The sequence below is a fragment of the Larus michahellis genome, chromosome 10 (genome assembly GCF_964199755.1).
Source record: "Larus michahellis chromosome 10, bLarMic1.1, whole genome shotgun sequence".
In the NCBI taxonomy this organism is placed as follows: domain Eukaryota; kingdom Metazoa; phylum Chordata; class Aves; order Charadriiformes; family Laridae; genus Larus; species Larus michahellis.
In genome coordinates this window covers 23130153-23150149 of record NC_133905.1, presented here as the reverse complement: position 1 = coordinate 23150149, position 19997 = coordinate 23130153, and the positions used below count along the sequence as shown (strand labels likewise).

The window sequence follows — 19997 nt, the reverse complement described above, 5'->3', positions numbered from 1 at the left end:
TTGGGCAGCGCAGACACACAGCTAGCCAAGTTCTTAGCAAAACCATCTCATGAGCCCCGCAGGGACTATTTGGAGATGTCATCCTGCGCAAATATACCTAGTTCACACAAAATCATCTCAGCTCAAAGTTAAAAAGTAGTCCAAATTTTACCTGCTCTGGAAAATCCGACTGATTCCTTTTTTTTTTTTCCACCGTAGCTGAAACTGCAGCTTTGGAGCTGGATCCCTGCAATAGGCATCCACACACAGCACATACTTCTTTGCTGAATTTATGGATGTTGTTGTGTAGGAAAGTAACAAGGCTGTAATGCTATGTGGCCCTGGTTAGTTCATCCTCAAAGGCCAACTCATGATTGCCTTGGACGTGGTTCTCCTGTTACTACTGAAGGGAATAGATGACCCTATAAAACAGACAGCAGCAACGCCCCTTTCACAGCTGTCTCCAGTTTCTCTCCTGAAATTTGGCTGGGTGTTTTCTTCTAGATTCAGAACACAGATGTAAACCGTTTAGGGATATCCCTATATCCCTGTTTCTCCTTAACGATACCAGAGAGAATGAAAAATGTGGCCCATTAGTTTTATAACCATCAGAAAGAAAAAATAAATAAATAGAAAAAAAGTCCCCTCTACAGTGAGGGTCTGACCTGCAGCAGCCTGGTCTGTTTTCTCCACACGTTACAGTTTCTGGGGAAGTGTTGTTCTGCAGAAATTTTCAGGCAGCGATGGGCAGATCCCCAGCTGCCCACAGATCCCACTCTGGTAGTCTCCAGTGTCAGCCATGATGAGCCTTTGCAGGGAAAAGAAATGGTTACGGAAAGAAGATTGTGTTTTCTTTGTTTTGTTAGGATGAGATCTTTAAACTGGGATTGCCAAGGCACTATGGCCGCTCATCAGAAAGGCCCCGCTTACCTGTGTTACCTGCTCACCTTCTGGGCTTTTCTGAAATAGCTACAGCTGGCCCATGCTTTGCCCTTGCACAGGGGAGAGGGAGAGGCAAAAATCTGGAGTCTGCACCTTGACCCTGTGCAAACTTCTGCCACCAAAGAAGGAAGGAGGATCCAAATTTTCCCCAATTTTAACACAAAGCAGGTGTTGCGGGGAGGAGAAGTGACTGTGTGGCTTCCAAAGGCCCTGTTCACATGGGGAGCAGGTGAGCCCTTAGAGAGACAGGGCTGCTCTTGCAGGAGTCCTTCTCCATCCCCAGCACCTCGTGTGTGGCCAAACGGGGACTGGACTCCTTGCTGCAGTCCCACCTACGCAGGTGGCAAACCTGGGGGAGCAGGGGTGCCAACCGAGACAGGCCTCAGCTCTGGGTAAGAAAGCGGGGAACTAATTAACAAAGGGAAAACACGGGAGCACAGCTTATGGCCACCTGAGGAGGAGAGGAGGGTCTGCCAGGAGCTGGCAGGCCTCCGACCCCGAGGGAGAGTTTCAGACCAGGGAAAAAGGGACAAGCAGAGGAACGGTCTCCCAGGATGAATGAGTTGCACTTACAACTCCTGCTGTATAAAATAAAAGAAACAGCAGTGGGGAGAGCCGCAGCAGCCCTCCCCGCCTCCTGGCCCTCACTGTTGGGTCAGAGTGACCTTGTGCTTGTGCTGCGAGGAGGCTGGCAGGGGATGCAAAGCATTTTACCTTCTCTCTCGGCCCTGCGGCCATTGCTGTGTGCGTGGGACTGCACAGCATTTAGGGTAGCTGATGATTACCTGGTGTTTGCCATTAAGCCCTACCGCCTGCTGGCTTTCCCAGCACAGGATCCCGCCAGCTCTTTGGGAAGGAGGCATTAGAGCTTTGGCAGAGCCCCTGCAGGCTCTTGCTCATTCAAGCGACCACAAGAACCTTGCCCAGGAGCAAGGCCACACTGGGTCAAATCAAACACAGATCCAGCCCAGTATCCCGTCTCCAGCGGACAAGAGGAGATGCCCACAAAAGCAACCACGTAACACATTTCCACTAATATTCTCCCACCTTCTAACGACATTCATCTCAGGGGCCTCCTCAGCCAGAGGTGGACCCTCTGTGTGGCAGCGTTCATGACCGTGTCCAGTCTTTTCTTGCAGATGGTAAAAGATCCCGAGGGCTGACTGTCCCGTGGGGCAGTTTCCCAAGTCTGCTCCCCTCCACGTGGCTGCTGCTCCGCCGGACCTTCCGAAGTTTCCCTACCAGAGCTCCCTGTTGCCTCTGCCCACCATGGCCCATGGAGACGCCGGCCATGACACACAGCCCCACGCGTTGCTCTCCGCTTTTGAAACACCTTTGGAGCAGCAGAGCGTCTGTTGCCTCTTATTGTTTCCACACAAAAAAACCCAACAACCCCTTTTCCTTGCTTCTCCCTGTACCGGGTGCCTGTGAGAAGGCGGTGGCGCTGCAGAGCCCTCTGTGAGGGAGCCCAGGGCTGCCCCATACCAGACACGGCCGGTTCCGGCCGGTTCCAGCCGCCTCAGCCCCATCCCTGCCTCAGGCCCTCAGCGAAGCTGAGGCAGCGCCAGGGAGAGGTGGTTAAGAAAGGTTAAAATGCCACACAGCCATGAGGAAAAAATGTGTTAGAAACCGCCCTGAGACATCCGTGAGAGATGAGGAGGAGGAATGTGTTTTGGTTTTTTTGTTTCTGATCATCTCTGGTTTAATCAGCAGTAAGTTAAATTCATTTCCCCAAGACTGCAGTGCTAATAGCTTCTGTAAGAGGAAGCACCAGTCACCTAGAACTAGGAAAAGATAATGAAGATTTCCCTCTTAAGCGTTATCTCCATAAAGCAGCATAAAACACGATAGTTGGAAGTTATTGCCGTAAATAGAAAACCTCATGATGTTTGTGGCAAGAGAAGCCACCGCTCCGCAGGATTTCGGATGAAGCCAACCCGATGGCAGGTGCCCCTGGAGCCTGCACCTCCGGCTCGCCTTTAGTCACACCGCTGTTGAATTTCACCCCGAGGTGGTGCCTGCGAGGTGTGGCTAATCCCTTATTTATCTTTCAGCGGAGCTGTGGTGTTTAATCAGAGCTTGGGAACAGCTCGGAGACCCTCCAGAACCAAACCCTGTGGCAGAGAAGGTCACGTTTCCATTCCTGCACCCAGGCATCGCCTCACATTTAGAAGTTTTCCAGCAGAATTCTAACAGTTTCCGCATGAGGTTCAGAAGGCCTAAATTAAAGCTTGCAGTTATTTCAGAAATGATTTTTTTTTTTTTTAAATGAGACATATCTGTGCGCAAAGCACTTTGCAGAAAGTATGTGTGGGTTTGAGGAGTGGGAGAGAGCTGTGAATAGATTCGAGTTCTTCGGCAGTTACCAAAAGGCTGCTTGAGATGCAAATTCATCCTTAGCCCTTAGTACTGAGATCTTAAAAACACGTGGAGGCCTGAGCTGATATTGTCTTTTTTATTTTGCGTAGACCTTTATCTTCAAATAATAAACCGATGCTTTGGCTTATGCAAGGCACTGCCGAAGAGGGAGAGAGAATGTCTTTTATCATCTACACTGTTGTTTTGTGGCATCAACACAGCATTTAATAAAAAGCATCTTGATATAATAATAGTTTAAAGTTTGTTTTCCAAACAAAACTGTTGTTTGCCCATAGTAATGTAAATTTGCAGTTCTCCTTTACACTTCACAGATGACAAGAGAAAAAGATTTTAAGATCTCCCCAAAGGAGAGATTTAATTGTAAAACAAAGCACTAAGTATGACATTTAGCTGAGCTTGTAAAGGCTCCAGTAATTAAAAGAGACCAAAACATATGGTGCACTTCATAAGGGTGGTTCATATGAACTCCCGAACTGAACCTTTTTGGTTACAGAGAAGAAACAGGAAAATACAGCTATTCTTCTCAATCTTGAATCATAAAAGAAGCCTTTGCTTTAGTCCTGGTGAAGCAGGAGTGGCACTCCCCTTTTAATTCAGTTAATCTGCAGGAGAATGATTTCCTTTCATCTGCTAAGCAAGATATGAGCTAGTTGTGATCTGTTAATGCATTTACAACATGATATGTGGGAAGGAAATTGTCATTAGTGCCTTGTAATAGTCTGTCAGCTGATGGCAGCGCATGACAGTGCCACCCTTCAGCGGGAGGAGGTGTCACATAATCAGCACTTACGTCACACTTCGGGCACCCTCTCTAATCGCAAATGCTAGGTAAAATTTCAGAGATGTTACAGATGTAATATGGACCATAAGAAAACCTTTGTCAGCAGGGTCTTTAACAGGCCGGAGATGTTGCAATGCAGCCAAATCCCCTAACAGCGGACCTGGAGATAAAAACAAAGCAAAACCAAACCCACACCACCACCACACTTGTGTAACCAGATAACACACAGAAGCTGAATGCCAAATCCTTAGCTGGTGTTTACTAGCATAGCTCTAGTACATCTACACTCACTTTCTCCGTTCTGGGCTCAGTTCTCATCGTTTCATAGTTTTTTAAGCTTCACCTTCCCACTTCAAGGTGCAGAGAACAAACCACAAATTTGAGCTACCAATTTGAAACTGTGCATTGTGAAAATCTATGCTTGGTTAAAACCCGTACGTGTCTTTTCCAAACATTTACATCTTTTACTGCCAGCGGGCATCGATGGGGTACGCACAACTTGGACTGGTAAAGTGTCCATTTCTGTCAGTATGTCAGAAATCGCTGGCTATTTTAGCCTGCCATTTGAGAGGGCATTAGGAATTAAACTAAATGTGATGGATAGTCACAGGTTTTTTTGGCTGTCAGGAAGACAGTCCAAAAGGAAGCCAGGCTGATAAGAACTGCGGCAGTGACAGCAGAAGCTCTGGCAATAGTGCGTTTTCCAGGGCATTTTGTGGGTGCTGTAAAGACAGTTTCAGCATGTTGGCTTGGTGCTGCAGCTCAGTGTATCACTGCAGCTGGGTAAAGAAATACTTGCTTTTAATCATAGAATGTGTTGGGTTGGAAGGGACCTCTCAAGGCCATCTAGTCCAACCCCCTGCAGTCAGCAGGGACATCTTCAACTAGATCAGGTTGCTCAGAGCCTCATCAAGCCTGGCCTTGAATGTCTCCAGGGATGGGGCCTCCACCCCCTCTCTGGGCAACCTGGGCCAGTGCCTCACCACCCTCAGTGTAAAGAACTTCTTCCCAATGTCTCATCTAAACCTGCCCTGCTCTAGTTTAAACCATTGTCCCTCGTCCTATCGCTACCTGCCCTTGCAAACAGCCCCTCCCCAGCTTTCCTGTAGGCCCCCTTCAGGGACTGGACGGGGCTCTAAGGTCTCCCCGGAGCCTTCTCTTCTCCAGGCTGAACCCCCCCAGCTCTCTCAGCCTGTCCTCACAGCAGAGGGGCTCCAGCCCTTGTGGCATCTTCCAAGTGCTAATCCAGCAGTGCAAAGCAGAGCACTATGCTGATGAGTTACTGCAATGTGTCCTACCCACGGAAAGGGACACCAGAGAAGGCAGGTAACCGGAAAAGGGGTGTATTTCTTCGTCCTGCTCCCTGAAGGGGAGGTCAGAAAAATAACAGTATCAGCATTCAGCAAAAGGCAAAAAAACATAAATGAAAAGACAAGCAGATAAGAAAACACATCCAAAAGCCATTGAGCCAAACGTTACTTGGTATCACGCGCTTGCCCTTATGACCCAGGCACGGGATATATGCCTGGTACATTACATATACATCATGATACATAAAGTGTGTCTGTCACAAGAAGTCTAGTTCCCAGCGCAATCCCCAGTATCACTGGGGAAGATGGCATCCATTACACAAGCATGCAAATATAGCATTGACCAAGAACCCTCTTAGCCCAAGCAGCCACCACCACATAGAGCTGTGTCCCCAGTCTCCTTTAGAGTAGTCCCCAAATTCACAATTCAGCCACATTGCTCTTAATCACAAACGTCAGCACCCAGGAGTCTACGCTGTAAGAACCACGCTCAGCATGACTGCAAACTCCATCCTCGCATCTCAGCGGGCAGGAGGGCTGGTTCATCCACCACAAATTTAGCTGGTAAGCTCCATCGATTCAAAGTGGCACCGTCAAAGGGCAGGAGAAGAATTTTGGCTTCTGGAGGGAAGCCTGAAACTCATAGCCTTCTGCCAGCAGTATTTATAAGACATAATTTGCCCAATGAAATGACATCACTGGCTGAGAAAAATGGGTTAATGTGTCAGACATGCAAAGCAAGAGATGGCGGTGACAGCAGCCGCTAGAAGAGCATGCGCGCAGCAACAAGTAGCCCAACCCTGTAGCAAAGGAAGGAAAATTCTTCCCGAGATATACCTTTCCTGTAAAAGTAACATCAAGTGCATAGAAGCTGGTGGTTTGGTTTTCCTTTCATTGTTTTCTTCTTCTGTATAAGTAACATGTAGAAAAAACAGAAGAAAGAGGACAATTTCTCTGGTATTAAAGTGCTTTCTGACTGCAACTATTTCTGGATTCCCCAAACCCAACGTTTGCAGTTTCATCCCGGGAGAAAATTGTGTGGCTCGCATTTTTAGGAAAAAATTCTCAGATGAATTTCTGCAGATTTGGATATAAATTACTTGCAGGCTCAGCTTCCGTCACGATGGCAAGTCTTGTTTGCGACTCCCCAACTGTCTGCAGACTGCAGTAATTGTAGCAGCCTGTAGGTATTCTCTCAAGTTGGGTTTGCTTCATTCATTTGAGGATGAGCTTAAAGGCAAAAATATGTTCTTTTCCACCAGATGCCTTATTTAGATGTGATTTACATACGGGGAAAAAAAGTGTGAGAAATATCAATATTTGCAATTTAAACATGATTTCAGGATGTCTGTCGCGGTTCATTCATCTGCTTTTTGGCTCTTCAGTACATTTAGTTCACTTTTATTTGACTGCACAAGCATATGGGTCTCATTAGCTTAATGGCGGGCGTATTTATTCTTCATCCTTGCTGGCGCTTTCTAACTGCAGTGGGGGGGTGAGGTGAACTATGTTTGTATTCAAAATTGGCCATATCATAGCTAACCCGATTGCTAACTCATTAGTGCTGGGTAATACCTAAGGAAACTTTAGGTGACGATCATCTTGCTTTTCCTCTTTTCAGGTAAATTGTGGTACCTCTCTGCTAAGCAGAGGCTTTGGAGAAGGAAGGCCATCGAGGATGGCTGGAAGTGTTTCCTGAAGCTGACTGAGGACTCATAGCCTCCAGGCACTCATGTTCTAAGCAAGCTGTCTTGGGTCCAGTGCTGCCACATGGAAACCAAGTAAGAATATTCTTCCTGCAACAACCAGACAGTGAGATTACACGTCCCTCCAGAGCAACCACGCAAAATGCCAGAGAGGAGAAACACCTTCCAGAGGTGCTGGATGTCCCTAGCTTAACACGGGCGTTATCATGTGGGCTGGTCACTACCCTGGGTGACACTGGGGTGCCATCAACGCCCCCCTGGAGCCCCGGGTAACCTCCAGTGCAGAGACAGGGCAGTTATTATGTAGGTCCAATGGCAACCTCTAGCTTCGGTTTCAGCTCCGTGACAGTTTTCCTTAGAAATCTCTGCAGGTTACCCAATCCCCCGTGTGAGTTCAACGGGAGCATGGCTTTAACTTAGATAGTGTTAGGATCGAAGATCTTTTACCTTTTTCTCCTCCCTGAAGGAAAAGAGTATAGATATTGGCATACAAAATCATTAAATGACTAAGCCAACTCCTGGGACACAGAAAAAACCCTGTGTGTGGAGCTTCTGTGTTTAACGGTCTCTGAGCCCCCCAGAGAGAAGGTGGGAAAGGAAGGAGTGCCGCTTGGAAAAGCTACTGAGAAAAAAGAAGTAGCTGTCTTTGCTAAGGAAATACTACAACAGCCATTTAACACTCCGAGCTGAGCTCACATGTCTAGGAAATACGTGGGTAATTTACCGCTTACCAACTATTAGCGTTGCATCAAGCCTAGCAGTTCATAACCACAGACCTGATAGATATTTGCAAAAACACTCTGAGCACATCTCATTTTTCACTCTAACCCAACTGATAAAAATAATAAAGCAGTTTTGACCCCCCTTGTGAGATGTTTACGTTACTGCTTCCGTTGCTATTTGTATTTCTCCTTTCGCCTGCCTTCCAGCACGGGCGATGACTGGCCGTTGCAGGATCACAGGCTCCCTTCCAGCCGCAATCCGGCAGCGCTTGGTGCTCGCTGTCCTTCCCAGCTGCGCGATGGCTGGCTGCGGTTGGTGTCACGCTTAGATTTTTCTGTTCTTCGTCGCGAGTCCCTGTGGTGGTAACAACTTGAAAGCATTAACACCCACCTGACATGCCAGAGACGAGAAAATTGTTGAAAAATACAGCGATTGAATTTCCTAGCTTAGCGAGCGGTGTTGAGCAGCCTTCCCCCCCTCCAAATTTCACACAGAAGTCTCTCACTTTATCTTTCTGTTGTTCCATCGATGCTGACAAGTTTTCAATGTGAAGTAGGTTGTAGCGATGGAGGGCTTGTTTCAAAGCTCCCATAACCCCCCTGCCGTTGGGGCTTTCTGGCAGGTGCGCTGGAAAGACAGACAGTTTGGCTCACCTGCCCTCACTGTGGTGCCCAAAACTAACTCCCCAGAGCTCACCTTATCAAATTCCATCTTGTAGCCTGCCAAAAATATCTTCTACCTTTTACATTATACACAAGAGCATAATTTCTGTAAAGAACTACTTTGCATAATACAGAAAGAGAAATAACACATGAGAAAGATTAAAGAGAAAATTGGGCTTTTTTTCAAGAAATCAGTTCCATGACAAAGAACCACCAGCTTCCAAAAGCAGATATATTGTTTCCTTTCAAATTTCTGCATATAGCCATCAGGAATATCTAAAATAATAGCACTAAGATAGAAAAAAAGATTACAAAAAAAAAAAAGCACTCTCCAAGATAAAACTCTTCTGTATGCAAGAGCAAGTGAAGCTGATAAATTTTTACAACAAAATTCATTCTGCTGGAGAAGGAATGTCCCCGGGGCACAGGGATTATATGACTTATCCAACCTGTCCTATTCCTTGTTCCCTCCTGCTTCTGCATCTTCCAAACCAGAGGCCCCGCCAGAGCTCGGGGAGTTCGAGTTAGCAGGAGTGTGCTCTGACCCCTGCTGAGCAGTCCCATGGAAACTAGGGGGGTGCTCAGAGACCAATTTCTATTTCGCTCAGGAAGATAATGCAGAATTCTGAGCATTTCTTTACAGGGATGTTTGGTTTTGCATAAATCAACGGTTACACCCTAAGTGGATCCCAGGGGCAGAAGTGCTTTACTCTTTGCATGGCACCAGAGGGAAGACAGGCAGCATCTAACAAGCCCCGTGTCCCCTGGACTTCCTCCCAGCTTCCTGGGAATTGCATTATTCACAAAATCTTATCATAAAACGGATTGGGTTGGAAGGGACCTTAAAGCCCATCCAGTGCCACCCCCTGCCCTGGGCAGGGACACCTCCCACCAGCCCAGGTTGCTCCAAGCCCCGTCCAACCTGGCCTTGAACCCCTCCAGGGATGGGGCAGCCACAGCTTCTCTGGGCAACCTGGGCCAGGGGCTCACCACCCTCACAGCAAACAATTTCTTTCTCATATCTAATCTAAATCTTCATCCGATTTCCCCTAATTGGATGCATGACTGTCCAACTTGAGCTATAGTTTAAAAGGTGTCTACCTGCAAACCATCTAATAAAGGGCCATTAATGAAGAAAACCATAAAGTATTACACTATTCTTACATTGAAATCGTAAAGAATGAGGCGGCTGTGGGAAACCAGCTTGTCACCAAAAAAGTCACCCTGACAGCCAGGTCACCCCAGTGGAGGTTAAGAGCTCAGGAGCAATGGGATGGAGGGTTTGGAAAGTGGAAAAAAAAAGGCAGAAGCAGCCTCTGGTCAACTGTTCCCACCAGCTCAGAGCAAATCAAAAGGGCCAGCTGATGGAGCTGTCGGGCACGGGGTGCCACCTCCTCCACTGCAAGCAGGGACTGTGGGAGGAGGCATGAGGCAGGGGAACCCCTGCTGAGCTTAGACCAGCCACTGTCTGGGGCCCGTTCTTCTGCGATCCACGAATTCCATGCTCCATCTTAATAGACGACCTTAAAATGCAAGGGGTAGCACCACCCGTCCAGAAAAATAACTTAATAAAGCAGTTGGTTGCTGACATGCTCCCAGCTTTTTCCAGTTAGGAAGCTTATGCACAACTATCAGTTTCACAGGAGCTGGGACACGAGCAATAAACCAGTAGGTAACATCATTTTGTACCAACGTAGAGAAGAGGGGAAATGAGGCTCACTTGAAATTCTGTTTGCGCTTCTGGCACGGCAGTAATGAATGCAGTGAAAATGCCAGGGCAGCTCTAAACCTGGAAAAGAGGAGAATGGCAGAAACTAAACAAAACAGAGCTAATGAATGCAGCTGCATCCCCATACCCAGTACTGAGGCTGCACTCGCTTCAAACTCAGGCTTGCAGGCAAAGTTAGTAGCGGGTTTTAGCTATACAAGGAATGCCGAATAGAGCATTAAATTGGTCCGCCATGACAACCGAAAATCCTATGTAGGAGTTAAGCAACGTGAGCATTAACAATGAGACCTTGCAGTTCTGGGCTAGTAAAGCACGTATGCACCACAGTGTATAACAGAAAATCCAAAGCTCGTGGCCTCAGCCCAACGAGTCTCTTCTACACCAAGAGTCCCACTTTGGTTTCCTACCTGCCCTTACGCAGGGGATCTGCTCAGCCCGTTCTGCGCATTTGGCATCATGGCTTAAACAAAGCAAGCTGTTTTGTATTTCTTTAACGGAATAGGGCCCAATATTAAGAAATGTTCCCTTAATATTTTGAGAATTAATGATGCATGAGTAATGCAGTAGTCTGATCCAAGAAATGTTCCAGTATACTTTCATATTATCAAGTTTTTCCAAACACCTAATTTCACTGAGTACCCACAGAATATTGGAAGTGACTAGTCACCATCTGAGGAAGCAGTGGCTGCGGTTTTAGAAGCCGAAGCAGCCGAAGCCGCTCCGGGTCCCTGCCAGGCTCACCAAAGGCACAGGGGAGGGGATCGCGAACAGGCATCTGTAACGCGTGCACTCGCTCGCTGGAGGCTGTGCAGCTTCTCAAGCTCACTTGAACCAGTTATTTGCATTAATTTAGAATTTGCAAAGAAACTTTCCCAATGCAGTCAGACAGAAAGCTGTAGACGGGCATATTCACACCATTTCTGCAGCAGTATCCACAGGCACCAGCTGACCGTACAGCGCAGCTCTTCCTCCGCTGCCTGAGAAGTTACAGTCCTCTTTCCTTCTGCATTGTCAAACCACAGGATTTCTTTTAACTAAAAGCCTCCTCCTAATCGGCATTTTTTTTTTTTTGGAGTTGCAGAGTTTTTGGAACTCAGAAGATCATATGGGGTTACTTAATGAATTCCATGTTTTGTCCTGCTTCTGCTGGTTGATTTTTTTAAAAGATAACATCCATTAGCCTGCCTCACTCAATAGTGTTTGTCGGCTGTGCGATACCTCTCACCAAGATGTTAACGCGGTTGTATTACAATATATGCAATTTCCATAAAGCCTGAAGTTCCTTACCAGAAGAACTGCAGCAGATACTTGACTTTCAGAGCCCGATGGCCTTGCTTTGTTGAAGTAATCAGGAAAAAGCAGCAATACTTAGCTGGAGTTACCAGACAGATGGTCAGTAACTGAACCCTCTCCAGTGTAGCTGCATCTCTCTTTCCCTTCACAACCATTACTGGCAGTCGAGGACACCAGCGTTGTCTGCACAAACTTGTACGCATATTTTCAAAAGAATGGATAGATTTGGACCTTTTCAAAAGTATTAGCAATTTTCTGAGCAGTTTTTCATGCAATACTTCACACCGATCTACATGACAGTCCTGGGTAGCGGGAGACACATAAGATGGGGTTGCCCAGCCTCCCGGTTTCGCAGGAGCAGTCGCACGCCGAGCGCCCCACCGAGGCCCTTTCTCCTGCTCTTTGCTTCAGCTCTGAGCTCCTGCTAGTGACCTCTTTTTTCCAGTGCAATTCCACCCTGCAGTTTGGGAAGCTGGCCTAGTGGGGTTTCATAATGATCTGGAAATCCATGGGAAATGATAATGTGTGTACAGTTCACAGGGTGGGGTTTCTTTCCTTCCCTTTTTTTTTTTTTTTAATTTATTGCTAAGACTACAAAACCAAATCTGGGATCTGCAAGGCAAGCTGGATTCCTTCCTTGTCATACCCCAGCAATAAAGATCCATAGAAAAAACTCACTTAACCTTTCTGCTTAAGGAAAACCATGTGGAACTCTGTCTCCTGAAGGTCTTTGTGCCCAGCAGCCGGGAGGAAGGAGAGGGCAGGGTGACCAGCGCTGGCTGAGATTGTACCGTCGCTGAATTTGCACCTTCAAAAACTAGGCTTTAGATAATGCTAAATAATTTTTTAATACACGTTTTCTTCAGCAACAAAAACCAAAAAACTATTTCTAGTGAAAATTCAGGGGATTATTAGATTTTAAGAGTCACTGTTAGATTCTCCACAGTTATTTAAATTGACTGGATAAAAACCAAAAGCTTTAACAGAGAAAAAACTGAGGCTTCCTTCAGTTCTCTCATTTCCCTGCTTTGGTCACAATCTCACTTTCCATCCAGTCGTTGCACCACTCCCCAAGGATTTTATCTGTCTCTGGCTGATTTGAATTTTTTTTTGTTTTTCTTTCTCTATTTCTACGCAAGTTCCCATAGTAAGTCTCTTGGCCATTTATCACCCTGAGCCTCAGCCCTCTCTTCTCGGCCCTCCAGGCTGTCTCCACCTGATTGCAAGGCATTTAATATAGATAATCCTCTTTCAAATCCTTACTATTTAACAAAGGTAAATGCTATGGCTCTGCTACCGCCTGCCCTATTCCAACTGTCAGAGCAGTAAATAATAGGCAAATATTTTGCCTGGCAGTCCTGGTGGCAGTAGGAACATTGTTTTGCAAACTGAATTTAATGTCCAGAGCAATGAGTTCCTTTTTATAACGCAATACAAAGTATACGGGAAAGTATGCTCAGTTTTCTGTACCTAGTATGGAAAGAAAATTCCTGTAGAATCCATAAAAATATTAAGTTGGTATATCAGTTGGTGGCATCGCTCTTGTAAGATGAGGGACGTGCTGGTAGCTGCAGTTTGAGTATATACGCCTGAAAATCATACCTCATTATATTCATGAATAAGGAGATGAGATTACTTGAATAGATCCCTGAAGTGCAAAACAAAGTTACCCCTTCCTTGTTGTATGACAAAGCTGACAAATCAGTAAACAGTTGTATTTTAAAGAGGTGTGCCAAAAAAATGCTGAAGCTGCTGTTGTGACCTTGACAGGCAGGCACAACCATTTCAAAATTTCCCATAAATCCTTATGCGGTGTAGAAAAATGTATGTGGTTTATTCTGCTCCTGCAGAGCTGAACGAAAAATTGCTCCATCTTGATCCCAGAGCAGCTCGCCATGCTGTTGTGCAATGGAAGGACATTTCGGCACAGCGTAAACTTGGAACTGGATTTCAAAAATGTCGGGCTTCTTCCCTTCGGGGTTATACTGCTGTTATGCAACAAAGAATGGTCTCTGCTGGTACCAAACCCCTGTTGGCTTCACAGCCCAGAGACCTTTGCACGGGGAAGATGTGATGCTGTGTTTGTTGTACCACACACACACGCTCACCCCCTTTACCTTTCCCTTGGAAGGGAGGAGCAATTCTTGGGAGTCTCGTTAAGTGGGAACTTGGCACGGAGACAGGGATGATCATGCTACAGAACTGCTCTCTACGTACATAAGTAATTAGCAGCTAGAGGTGCCCCATTTCTCCGGGGCAGTTCAGCACACACAGCCCTCCACATCTGCTCCCGATGTCAGTGCAGAGCCCCTCCTGCTCCTGCTGGCAGTGAGATTCCAAAAGTGCGATCCTCCTCTCTCCCACATTACTGTAAGAATATTTTCTGCGTTACTGTACATACCAGTGGGTTTTCCCGAGAGGCAGTAGTGGCCTTCTTGTCTACCCTTTGGTCTAACCACTTACAAAGAGTCAAAAGGACAGAGTTGAAGGCAGTTTAGCAAACAAATTCACAACTCATAATAATAATAAAAAATTAATTCCTCCATATAAGGTGTTTATTGGCAGTTGTATTTGACCAGAATACTCACAGCTTCAATTGTGTCCAAGGCTAGCAGGTCTAGTTCCCATTTCCAAGTAACCAGCTCTCTGCAAGACCTCAGAAACCAGGCTGCTGCTTGGAGCAAAGCAGAGAAGAGATCTTTTGCAAGGCAAAGAACAAGTTAGTGGCAGTTGGTTCAATAATCTCGTTCCCAGAGCTGCCTCCTGCAACCTCATCCCAGCACCGTCTTCTCCCGACATTTCTCCGCTTAGCTGAGAAGTGCTGCTCCAGGGCCCCTTCCAGTCCCCCAGGAGAGTTCAGTTTCTCCCTTCCTCCACACAATCCCTCTCCCCCTCCTTTTGTGCCCCCTGCCTTAGTCTCTCTGCTGCCCTCAAAGGAAGTACAAACCGAGCTGACCCACAGCAGCTGGCTGGGCTGGCAGCTGTCTGCAGGCACCCAGAGCGGGAGCAGTCCCTTTCACCTGGGTGGGCTGGTGGGACCTCATTAGACCTGCAGCCTCTCAGGCTTCATTTCGCACCTACCTTTCCTCACGGCTCTGCTCCTTAGAGAAATACCGCCAGACTGACTCAGCAGAACAAGCACTTTTTTGGTGTGCTTTGGGCACAAGGGGCATTTGGCCCTACGCCTCCCTGCAAACCCTAGGCACACTCACCTTCCCATGCTTTTCTTGCTGCAGGTTGATTGTGTGGCAGCTGTTCTCGCAAGCTGGCCTCCACCCTGGGCACGTACAGAGGAGTACGATGTCTGGGGGAAGGAGGTGGCTACAGAAAAAGTTTTATCGTACAGCTGGTTCTGGAGCCACATCGGTTTCTGGAGGTGGGAGAAAGCTGAGGCTTTGCATATGGCGTGCTCTGAAATTCTTCTTTATCACATTCCCATTCCCCACTAACAACAGAGGCATTTCTGACACAGCAGTGGCCAACTGGCAGGCGCACGCAGAGATGAAAGGCTTTCCTGCGGCTCCGTGGCTCTCCAGTGGATCGCTCTCCGCAGGTCAGGCCGGTGCTTTGTGCTGTGAATTGTGTGACCCTCATGAACCTGCTGAATCAGGACCAGAAAAAAAAAAAAAAAAAAAAATCTTTGTCCCATCCTTGCATCTGCAAAGTCTACAAAGAGCAAAGCTATTTTTCATTAATTGCCAACTACTCCTCTTGGCAACTAGTTTTCCTCCCACTTTTATTCACTTTGAAAAAATTATCAAGAGCCCATTTACTCCAACACTACAATGGGGCTGATAGCGTATTCCTAGTTTCTCTTCCAAATTCCCATGCCAGCTATCAAATGTTGGCATGTAACAACTAATCCAGCATATCATCTACTCGAAATCTGAGATAACTGTATTTTTAAAGATACCATTTAAGCGATGCTTAGCAGTCAGTCAAAAACAATACCGGGCCTCAGAGAGCAAGCTGCAAGCCCGGTTGTAATCAGTCTCGTTGAGGAAAAGCAGTCAAACCCGTCTCTCTCTCATAGCAAGAGGAGACCCTTTCTGTGATGACAGCGCAGCTGTTGTCGGGGCAGGGGAGCAGGATTTTGGAAGCTGGCTTTAGTTAGCCACATTTGCACCTGGGGCTTTGCAGGTCACCCGGCTCTGGGGCAGCCGTATGTCATGGACGGCTCCAGACCTGAGGCTGCTGCAGCCTCCTGCATCACCAGCCTCAAACTCCCGTCGCTTCCAAGCCCTGGTTTCCACCAGCCAGGACTGGAGGGACAGGAAACCTACAACCGAGAAACACGGGGACTGTGTTTCCATGGGAGCCCAATCCTGCTACCCGCATCTTCCTTCACAGTTTGAAATATTAAATGCTCTGGGCGTCTCTGGTATTTTCCTGCCAATGCAGAAATAGAAAAAAAAAATCTGCTAATTGCTCAAAACCAGAATGTAGAGCTCTGCAGCCTCCCCAGCAGGGAAAGCGCTGACTTCTGATCAGTTTTAGTCACAGCCCGATCTGTCAGTCTGTGAATATGCCTCTGATACAAAATGTAAATTTCCTCTTTCCTTAATTTCATGCTAATTTGCCTTTTTACTTTACATAATTAGTTCCTTCTCACTGATATTTATGAATTTAAAATATTTGTTCCTTTTTAGTCATCCGTTAAATATCTGGTTTGTCTTCAATGCGAGTGGAAAGCAGCACAGCCATTTCCTTGTTGCCTGGGAAACTCGTCTAAGAGTTACCATTGAATTAACGTGTCAGAAAGGTCCCCTTTTAGACACTCCCCCAAAATAACTGAGGATTGCAGCCGACCAACAGCACCTGTCTGAAATTCCCCCTCCCCACTCCTTCTCGGGAGCCAAGGTTAGACGGCGTCCACGAGACAAGTGATGCGTTTGCTCGCCGGAGAGGAAGGAGAGAGGCGCGATGCTCCAAAGCTCCAGATCACGGTATCATTATCAAAGCAGCCCTGAGGACAGTCTAACCCACAACAGCCTACAGGAAATTTCTTTTTCACCCGTCCTCTTCAACAAGCTTGAAATCACAGCACGCAAAATGGGTTGGATGCAGCAGAAGCTGTGCCTCCCGAGCCTCCCCAGGCCTTAAAAAGTGAGGGTTATGCAGGTTCTCTGCACTCCACAGAGCTCAAGGGATTTGTTTTAACCGATTTCTTTTTATTTCTTAATATCTGCCATTTCTCAGAGTAGTTTCACGTAATTACAGAATAGACGGTTGGGTGGTTGTTTTTTTCTCTCCCACATTCACAAGTTGTCTCTGAATCACAGAGTTCTTTGCACAGCAACGCCACCTTCAAAGCGCGTCCCTTCTCCCAGCAACTGGAGCTTAAGTTTTGATTCTGATTTGGTAAATTTGGGAGAAAAAAAATCCTATTTTAACTTATAAAAATCCGAGGGGGGGGATAATTAATTAATAACTGCATATCCTGAGCCCCTTGCAAAGCACCCAGAAATGTGTCCTCACCAAGGTAAGCAGATTGGCAAAGATAACTCTCAGCTCTTTCTGGGTGCTTGGCTGCTCTTTTCACTGGTTTGTCGATTCAAATGAAGGTCTTTCAAAAGCAGTGACCCAGGATAAACACATCATTAGAAATGCCGCCTGTTTATGAAGTGTCACTTGATATTCTTGAGACACGGACTCAAAACCCCTTTTGTAAATACCCATTGATTTTGTCACTGGCCAGTAACATTGGCACAGTGACAGACTTCGTGTCTCATATGTAATATTATATTAGGATCCAATAGAAAGAGCAAAACCTCGCTAAGTTTTTAAAGACCATTGGAAATAGAAATTCCTCAGTATTATTCATTGAATGATTAAAACAATCCAAATTGGAAATAACAAAATACTATATAGAGTGCGATTACACGGAGAATACATTAAAAATTTAATGCAAAACCAGTGTTACTATATTTGCCAAAACCACAGCAGAACAGTTTGTAAGAGCATATTGTGTACATGTGTACCAGTCTAACCTACAAACCTCTGGGGACAAAAAGGCATCTACCAGCGCGCGGGATGGTATTTCATCACTAGCCACCACCTTTGGGCAATATTCCACGTTCTTGTCAAGTTTTATATTAAATACATCATACCTAGGGAATGAAAAACATGTAAGAGAAAAATCTTGATGATTAAAAAAAAAAAGTTATGTACTTTCCTCTGAGTTAGTAGCTCATGAAATGCCTTCAAGGTCCCTACTTCTATTTTGCGATACAATGCTGGAAGTTCACGCAGCTAACATCCCATACAGCCGCAAGCGGTGTCGGAGATCCCAAGACAGCTTTTACTAGACAAGGGTTTGGCCTTTTTTTAAAAAGGATTCTCTGCCCTTCAGATCATCTGGCTGACCTACGCTTCCCCCAGGGCATGGAGGAGCCACACAACGCACCACCAGCTGACCCCCTTCTTACTGTAGCTGAAGAACAGGACCTGCTGCGGGAGTGCTGGCAGGAGCACAGCTCTGCTTGTGCAAGGGAGCCCACAGGAATTCATTTAGAGCCTGACCAATCACCCGCCTAAAAAAAAAAAAAAAAAAAAAAAAAGAAAATTAACAAAAGTATCAGCAACCGGATCTTCTGTAGGTATTGGTAAGACTTACAAAGAGACCGGGAGGCAAGGTTCACTCCAGGCACCTCCCAGCGAAACAGCAAGTATCAGCAGGAAAATATTTCACAGGGAGCTACTGTTGTTGCGGCATTTGCCCTGACTAGCAAGAGGCCAAGAAGGGTTTTCCCCTGCAGGTTGTGTCAGCTGCTGGGGCACTCGGAGCTGCCCGGGAACAGTCAATGCATATGGAAAACCACCTCTGGGATGACGGTCAACTCATCTCCGCTCCTGCTAACTCCATAGGTATAAGAAAAGGGATTCTGTTCTTCAACAGGGCTATTACTCCTTTTCAATCATCTCCAACCAAGTTACCTAATGAAACTGAATTTAGATTATACTGGAGTCATAGGTTATTGGTTTGGTTTACGAATGGTATTGGGCCTTTTCCTTTCTCACTGAACTTCACCGTTGCACCCTGCGTACACCGCTAGTGAGGCTCCAGTGCTTGCCCACGGTGTGTTGCATCAGGTCAGAGCTTTAAGGCCCGTTCACTCTTTATACACCTTTGAAGTGGTTACAGTGCTGAGGCTCGACGCAGAACAAAGACATTCTCAGCCCCTGACACACTCCACCACCGAGGAATTTCGTCTACCGGATGGACTGCAAGTGAAGAATTGCCACAGACGAGAAGTGATTTATGGTTCCCATTAATTCCTGCCACCAACCACACTAACTGGCACTTATCAGCAAGAAATGGATAAACAATTAGTCACAGGAATAACAACGAGGGAGTAGACCCTTGAAAAGAGGATTATTGCTGTTTAAGAATCAAAAAGATACTGGCTCCTTTTTAAGTGATTAGGTGGAGAATTTATAGGAGGCTATGCCAAACGCTCAAATGGGAACCCACCTAATAGTGGGGAAAAGTTATAATGTGCTTTGGGGGGTACTGTCATACTGCTAGTGTGAGACGTTCTTCCAAGATTTAAGCAGTGAGGATGAATTGCCTTCAACTCTTATTGCCAAACAGTCATTAATTTGTACAGTTATTATGGGGGAATTTCGATGTTAGAGGAAGATGAAATCCAGCTCTGGGCCAGGCAAAGAGAGCAGCACCGGCCCTCCCGCATTTCCAAATAGCCCAAGTTCCCACGATCTTCCCTCGGAAAAGGACGTGCTCAAGTTCTGCTGCACTTGGAGGCTCTTAAACGCGGCCCCATAGAGCAAAGGGCTTATTTTAGCCCACCCGGTCCATGCAAACCCCCGCCGGTGCCAGCGTCCCTCACCTCCGTCCCGCCCGGGCTGTGTCCCAGGGGCTCTGCAGAGCTGGGCTCCGGACACCGGAGTTTGTTTATCCAAAAAAGCTCTGGTGATTTCCACAAATTATACGCAGAGCACAGCGTTACCAGGTTAAAAGATTATATCTATAAAAGTGTTGATATGAGAGAAATATTCCCAGTGGGTTTTTAAAGAATTACAGAGTCTTTCCCTGAACTATGGTTTATATCATTTTCTTAATAGAATGCAGCTGGCTTAATGAATAGAAATATTAAAGAATAATTTATTCAGTGACTGATGGGGGGAAGTATCCCAAATAATGTATTTATATTCTATGAAACCGATCTATTAATGAAGGCATTTATTCATTAGAAATATGTTCGACAATGATGGTGGAAATTAATCAAACACATTATTAGCAATTATTATTCCACCGTTTCTAATTGAGATACAAAATGTCCTTTAGCTATAGTTTCTATATAAAGTGCACAGCGAAATAATTGTTCAGGTACCCGTGCCAGAAATAGTGCTGCGGATTTCAGGGGCAATGGATGCATCAAACAATATCAATTAAACCCATTTTGGCTAAAAATTGCAATGTTCTCCTTGGGGTTTCTGCTACTTTCTAGTTATTTTGCATTATTAATTTGG

The 19997-nt window shown here is 46.2% G+C and overlaps 1 protein-coding gene and 1 long non-coding RNA gene across 2 annotated transcripts in view; both read right to left on the bottom strand.

Moving 5' to 3' along the window:
• Positions 1–741, bottom strand: part of FBLN2 (fibulin 2) — a 123041-nt gene extending 122300 nt beyond the window's left edge. The window contains exon 1 of the mRNA XM_074602740.1: positions 645–741. The gene's annotated coding sequence lies outside the window, so the exon portion shown is untranslated. The remainder of the gene's footprint in view (positions 1–644) is intronic.
• Positions 742–2522: 1781 nt separating this feature from the next.
• Positions 2523–15468, bottom strand: LOC141749362 (uncharacterized). Its single transcript, XR_012589340.1, has 4 exons — positions 14717–15468; positions 14093–14175; positions 10203–10271; positions 2523–8174 (listed from the first exon to the last, which is right to left on the bottom strand). It is a non-coding gene; the product is annotated as an uncharacterized LOC141749362 (long non-coding RNA).
• Between the last annotated feature and the right edge of the window lie 4529 nt (positions 15469–19997).